General features: G+C 36.7%; 1 long non-coding RNA gene across 1 annotated transcript; it reads left to right on the top strand.

Moving 5' to 3' along the window:
* Positions 1-3,656: 3,656 nt before the first annotated feature.
* LOC139786173 (uncharacterized) lies at positions 3,657-5,367 on the top strand. Its single transcript, XR_011722199.1, has 3 exons — positions 3,657-3,988; positions 4,095-4,944; positions 5,160-5,367. It is a non-coding gene; the product is annotated as an uncharacterized lncRNA (long non-coding RNA).
* Positions 5,368-6,752: the final 1,385 nt, after the last annotated feature.

Below are 6,752 nucleotides of genomic sequence, written 5' to 3'. Positions count from 1 at the left end.
TACATTTTTATTATTAAACATACGCGTACAGGTTATAAAGATCGATTGCGCGCGTGAGTTCTTCTGTCTATGCACATATTTTGTACATAGAAGGGAAACCCTCTATGATCTAGGGATTTTTCACTAGGGTTGATCCACATGTGTACATATTATTCTAGAGTTTTCAAATAAGTTTGGACAATCTCTATGAATGTTATTAATTGTAAGTTTTACTTGACTTTACGTTAGATCTTTAAGCATAAATTAAATATTTACATAAATATTCAGACTTGTCCAAACATTAGCGATATTTCTTATTATGATAGTCTTGACGACTCAGCTATGGATAATCCTGTATATATGCGCTTGGTTTTCTGAGTTTAATTTATTTTTACATGAAATTTATAAATATTTAGTTATTCTAGTCACTCTTTGAAATGCTGGTTAATATTTTATTGCACTTCTGGGCATATATACCGGTACCCAAGTAGAACAAGTTAATCACAAAACCGTCAAGATGACATTAAAATGATGAATTTTTTGTCATCATATGGTCAATGTCAAGAATCAGTTTAAAATGACTGGCTTGTGATATGCTGTTTTATGAGACTCGCGATATATGTAACAGTATATATTGTTACAAATTGCATGATCAGTCATAATTTTCTTCAGTTCTCATAACATATTTCGAGTATACCCTTAAATAGAAAAGATCAAATAAAAGTCAACGAAAAGATCAAATAAAAGTCAAAGAGAAGTATTGTAGTGTAAGTTAGTGCAGAAAGTGCAGCGAAAAAGAACAGATCACGGAGCGCAGGACATCGCGCGATCGCGAGCACCGCGCGCGGGAACGTACTCGTGCGCTTGTGCGATTTTTTCCCTTCATCTTGCATCATCCGTCGTGTCTCGTCGCGAGAATTTTATAGTCCTTATAATTATATCGATCCGTACATATATGTCTCGGCGTCATTCCTATCGTGTAATCTTAACATTTTATTCAGTGTGTACATATATATGTGCTTGAAATTTTCTTCTTTTCTTTGAGAAACTGTAAGTTTTATATCCCTAAACAACATTGATACATGTGGACATTGGGGTGATTCAATATGACTGATAGACCGGTAAGTAGTTAATTCTTGCAAATATATATATATGATAGGTTGCATGTAGTATTTTTTTACGAATACTGACAATAATTGCATGTATATAGATACTTAAAAAAAATAGTGCTTTTACTTTTGATTTTTTTACGCCTTACTCAAGCATTCAAATTTTATATTAATACAACTCGTTATATTAGTGCAATCCTTTATTAAAGCTATGTTGAACGTTAGTGTATTTATAATTGCATATAAATATTGTCACAGAGTAAACGGCGTAGAGCAAGGCATGCTAAACGAGAAGTAACGCAAAGGATGAAAGTGGTTAAATTAGGATTTCAAGTTAATGCAGGAATTCCTATGGATGATGATTTGCAGTTGCTTGACGTACTTTTCAAATTTGAGCAGAAATAATAGTGACAGTAGTATAAATACAGCCAGTGGTGATATTCGATATGACAACACAAATGGCAATAATTTTTACAGTGTTAACACAGATAACTGTAATACAGTTGATAATAATATGAACAATAATGAGCTAGATCCTAATATTGATAACACTCACAGTACCGATGATAGCAATGAAGTCTTAAGTACTTTGAGTGAAATTTTGAAATAAATACTATAATATAGATCACTTTCTACAGAATGATATTGAAAAGGAAATGTATTTGTTAACAAATTTAAGAGAATGGGCAATGAAAGGTGTAAGCTTTGTCAAGTAGATAATCTTTTGAAAATACTTAGAACCTTATTCCCAATCTGCCTAAGAGCTGTAAAAGTCTTTTGCATACACCTCGTAAAACAGTTACTGTTGCTCTTGGAAATGGACAATTTTTTTACAAAGGTATCAGAAAAAATATTGATGAAAGACTTTTAGAACAGTATTTCGTGGATCATCAAGAGATAATAATTGATGTAAACATAGATGGTTTGGATCCATTTGAAAGTACAAATGATTGTTTTGGCCAATAATTGGCTGCTTTGAAATGATCCTCAGCCATTTATAATTGCTGTCTATTTTGGAAAAGGAAAGCCTTCCGATATGGAAACATTTTAGGACAATATGTGGAAGAAGTAAAAGAATTACAGGAGCAAGGTGTTGAAATATTCAAACATATTTATCCTTTTCGAGTCCGCAATTATGTGCTTGATGCCCCGGCAAGATCATTAATTAAATGTATAATTGGTCATAATGGTCGCTTTGCATGTGAGAAATGTGAAGTTAAAGGAGGAATACTATCTGTCAAGACAATCTTTTTAAATTTGGATGCTGAGTTAAGAACGGATGAGTCATTTCGTACTCGATCAAATATTTTTTCATCATACTGGTAATTCACCTTTGGAAAGAATTCCCTACTGGAATGGTTTCACAATTTAGGTTGGATGCTTACATTTAGTTTGGGCAGGTGTTTGGAAAAGGTGGCTTACTTTTGTCTTGGGTTTAAAGAACAGACGTGGTATTGCATCAGATGCTGGACGTACAAGAAATAAACATAAAATATTACAGTTGACACCGTACATTCCTAAGATCTTTAATCGAAGACCACGAACAGTTAAATATTTTGCAAAATTTAAAGGTACAGAGTTCAGACGTATGCTGCTTTATGATGGATTAATTGTGTTTAACACTTAGACAAGAAATTGTGGAAAGCTATATTCTCTTGCAATCATCAATTTATATGTTGGCAAGACCTGATTTAGTACAACATATGACACCTGCAGCTGATGTAATAATCCGCCAATTTATAAAACATGCCATTAAAGTATTTGGAAAACAGTTTGTGGTATATAATGTGCACAGCTTATGCCATTTGTCAGAGGAATGTCGTTTGCACGGTGCTATTGATTCTTTTAGCGCATTTAAGTATGAGAATTTTTTTATGACAATAAAGAATTGTTTGCGTTCAACTTATAAACCTCTTGAGCAACTGGTTAACAGGGATTTTGAGACCAAAGGTCGTCTAACATCGAAAATATTCCAGCCAGATGATCGAACAGTAAAGTTAAATGGCTTATGCGAAAATATAGTAGATAATATAGAAGGTGACATGTACTCTTCCATTGAGATTGATGGAATTTGTTTAAATACTAATCTAGCTAATCGATGTTTTCTTACCAAATGCAATACAGTAGTACTGCTAAGAAATATCATTCATACATTTGAAGGCAGGATAAAATAAACGGTCAGAAATTTTGCACTATGACTGACTATTACACTTATCCATGTAATTCTTCACAATTGGGTATCTGGAAAGTGAGCTCATTAAATCTTCAAGTTTATGCTTGGAATATTTCACAATTTGCTGCAAAATGTGTTTTATTACCTTTGGAAAATGAAGAATTTCTTACAATTCCTCTATACATAGTCATAACTGACTTTATAAGTAAATAATATAGTGTAAATATATGAATATTCATGAGAGAGGTCCCCCGTAGCCCTCGGCGGGGGAACAGGCAGTACAGAGAGAGAGCGAAGAAGAGTTACGGAAAAGGGTGACACGGAGAGGAGGGAAGGCGGAGGAAGAGCGATAGGGGTGAAGGAAGCAGAGAGGAGGTGGAGCAATGGAGGTGAGGTGAATAGGAAGAGGAGGACGGCAGAAATTGGTCAGAGATGAGGAGGCCGGAGAATGAGGTTAGGTCGACGGGAACACGGGAGAGGAAGCAGATGGCACGAGAGGCGAGAGCGGCACGACAGTTAAGGCGGATTCGCAACACGCAGCACTGCAACGGGTGGCAGGGACAAGCGGCGAGATCGAGAGAGCGAAGGGAGGGGACAACGGAGCGAGGTGAACAGGTAAGGTAAACACGTGGCGGCAGTAGAGAAGGCGGACCGAGGAGACGAGTGCGAGGTGGTGGAAAAGAGTAAGCGGTTGCCAGAGAAAGAATTGGAGGCGGAAGGAGCGAAGGTAAGGTTGGAGGTGAAAGAGAGAAGGGCGATAGGTCAGAGGAGGAGAGGAAGGAGAGAGAGAGAGGCGGAGGCAAAAGAGAGGTGGTAATATAAGTGCATTTCAGTTGTCTCAGGATGGAAGAAAAAGGAGGAGCTTTAGTGGACGCGGTAGAGAGGATGATGGAGGAGAAAGTGAGGAGGATGCTGAAGGAGGGGAAGGAGGACAATAAAAGGAAGGAGGAGAGGATGGAGGAGCTGGAGGAGGAAGTAAGAAGATTGAAAAGGAAGGTGGAAAGAATGGAGCAGAATGGAGGTAAAAGGAAGAGGGAAGAGTACGAGGAAAGGAGACCTGAGAAGAAGAAATGGTGGGGGGTGGGGGGTGTGAAAACGAGGAAGAGCTGAGGAAGAGAAATGTGATTCTAAGGATAGAGAAAGAGAAATGGGAAGGAAAAGAATCGAATTGGGAGAAGGTTAAGGAATTGTTCACAGAAGGACTAAAGGTGAGAGTGGAGGTAAGGGAAGTAAGGCTGATCGGACAGAGAGGTGCGTGGCTGACGTTCTTAGTGAGACTGGGGGGCGAGGAGGAGAAGCGGCGAGTCCTGGAAGCAAGGAGGAGAGCAGGGGAGCAGTATGGGGGTGAAGTTAGATGAAGATAAATCGGTGGAGAGGAGGGATAGAGAAAGAGAAGAGAAAGGGAAGAGGTTAGAAAGGAGTAGGGAGGATGCCAGGAGTCGAAACGAGATCCGAGGAGGAGGAGATTTCTAGAGGAATGGAAGAGAAGCTCCTCATGGATTCGGATGAGGAGGAAAAGGCAAGAGGAAGAGGGAATGGGCAAAATAGAGAGCGGAAGGGAGACGCAAAGGAAGGAGGGAGGTAGCAGAAGAATCGCGGAGGATGCTGAGGAAGAGGAAGAGGAGAGGGCAGGATGCGAGGGGGGAGGGGAAATTAATAATTGTGAGGTCGTAAGAGACCAGGGTAAGGGTACTGTGTGTTGTACGAGGTTTGGGAACGTTCCTCTCAAAAACGCCTTGTAAACCCCTGCGGGGAAGGCAATAAATTTACATACATATATAGAATATTCACATATCTATTTATTATTAATATTGTTTAAATATGGTTAGTGCGAGTTTTGTATTATTTAACAATCCACCATTTTATTTGTGCCTATTGAAAATTTGTATCTGTTTCAGTATGCAGTTGTTACTTTTCTTCCAAATGATAAGGATACTGAACCAACAAGTGACGTTGTACCCACTTGTTGGCTACTTGCTAAGAATACAAAGGCTTACTGGCCTAATTTTCCTAAACGTGGGAATACAGATAAACGATCAAAATTAATATTAAGTTTAGCTGAACCGGATAAAAGCTGGCCTACATACGATGTTAAATTTTGTCACGGCTATGGTAAATGTTTATATTACATTCATTTATATACACTTTTTTAAGATTTGTAATATCATTTTTAATGCAAAATTTTTTTAGACCGACCAATAGGCACGAAAGGCAGCTAATCTTCAAAATGATGAAGATCGAACAGTAGGGACAGAGTTAGTGATATAGACCAGCCCAGAAAAAGAAAGAAGAAAATCCGAAATATAATGTCACAGAGTCATCCGAATCCGAATATAAATGTAATACTCACACTGTAAGAAGAGCAGAAAAATAAATTGAGAGATCAGTCTAGCGATAGTGAAAATGAAGAAATGGAAGAAAAAGCTGTTCGGGCAAAAGTTGCAGCATTCTAGCCAAGAGAAATAATAGAAAACCGCAAGTTTCTCAAAACAAGGAGGTTTCCCATGGTTACCAAATCCAAAAATTTAATTTAAAAACACTCGATTTAGAACAGAACCGTTCTGTTGGTTTAAATGATACTATAGGAAGTGACCCACGTTCTAAAAAAACATATAATCTGACAGATGTTTCGCATGCAACAACAGAAAGCAATAACCCCTATGTCGTTTCCTAGTACCCCTGCTTCGTCTCCTCTGCAATTTCACCGACAATATGATGATAGAATGAATATAGATAGAATGAAAGAACAACTTTTGTTAGGTAAATAATTTTCTAGGCTTTAAATTAGTCAGTACAAGAAAGTATTGACTGCTACATAATTTATTTTTTGTATACGTCTGTAGGAAATGATCTTCAACAGTCAGAATCTGTTTTACCATCCAGTCCAGAAATTATACAAGAAGAAAGTAGAGAAAAAAATTAATGCTGGCAACAGATAATAAAATATGGGAGCATAAATATCTCGCAGAAATTAAGTCAGTCTTCTGACTTAAGTGATGAACAGAGAAAAATAATTACTTCTGTCACAGATCAACCTACAGGTAAATATAATTGTACAGGATGTTTCTAAACAATAACATTTACAGATTGTTAGAAGATAACTAAGCAAGTTTCTCAAATACTTACTCTCCGAAACTCTCGTGTTTTCACTACTGAAAAGCAAAAAAGTTATATTAGCAGCAGTTTTTGATAAGTAGTCTTAAGTTATAACAGATTTCTAAAAATTTTATGTATTTTTTTCATGAGATTATTCTTGAGATAACAAACATCTTTTATATTATTCAGTCCTTTGAAAAATAAGTGGTTGAAACAAGCTTTATAACACATCTGGCAATGCTATGCACATACATTTATACTACAGCTATTTATTTATTTCATCAATAGTATAATTTTATTTATATAGAAATTTGCTGTCTATAACTTGAGATAAAAAATATAAGTTAGACATGAACAAAAAATCTTACTTACAAAGGAGTTATTACTCTTTACAA

Source organism: Temnothorax nylanderi, unplaced genomic scaffold, assembly GCF_030848795.1.
Source record: "Temnothorax nylanderi isolate EJ_2023f unplaced genomic scaffold, tnyl_v1.0 TNYL_tig0973_pilon, whole genome shotgun sequence".
NCBI lineage: Eukaryota > Metazoa > Arthropoda > Insecta > Hymenoptera > Formicidae > Temnothorax > Temnothorax nylanderi.
The sequence above is the reverse complement of the archived record's forward strand: the minus strand, read 5'-3'. Positions and strand labels throughout refer to the sequence as shown.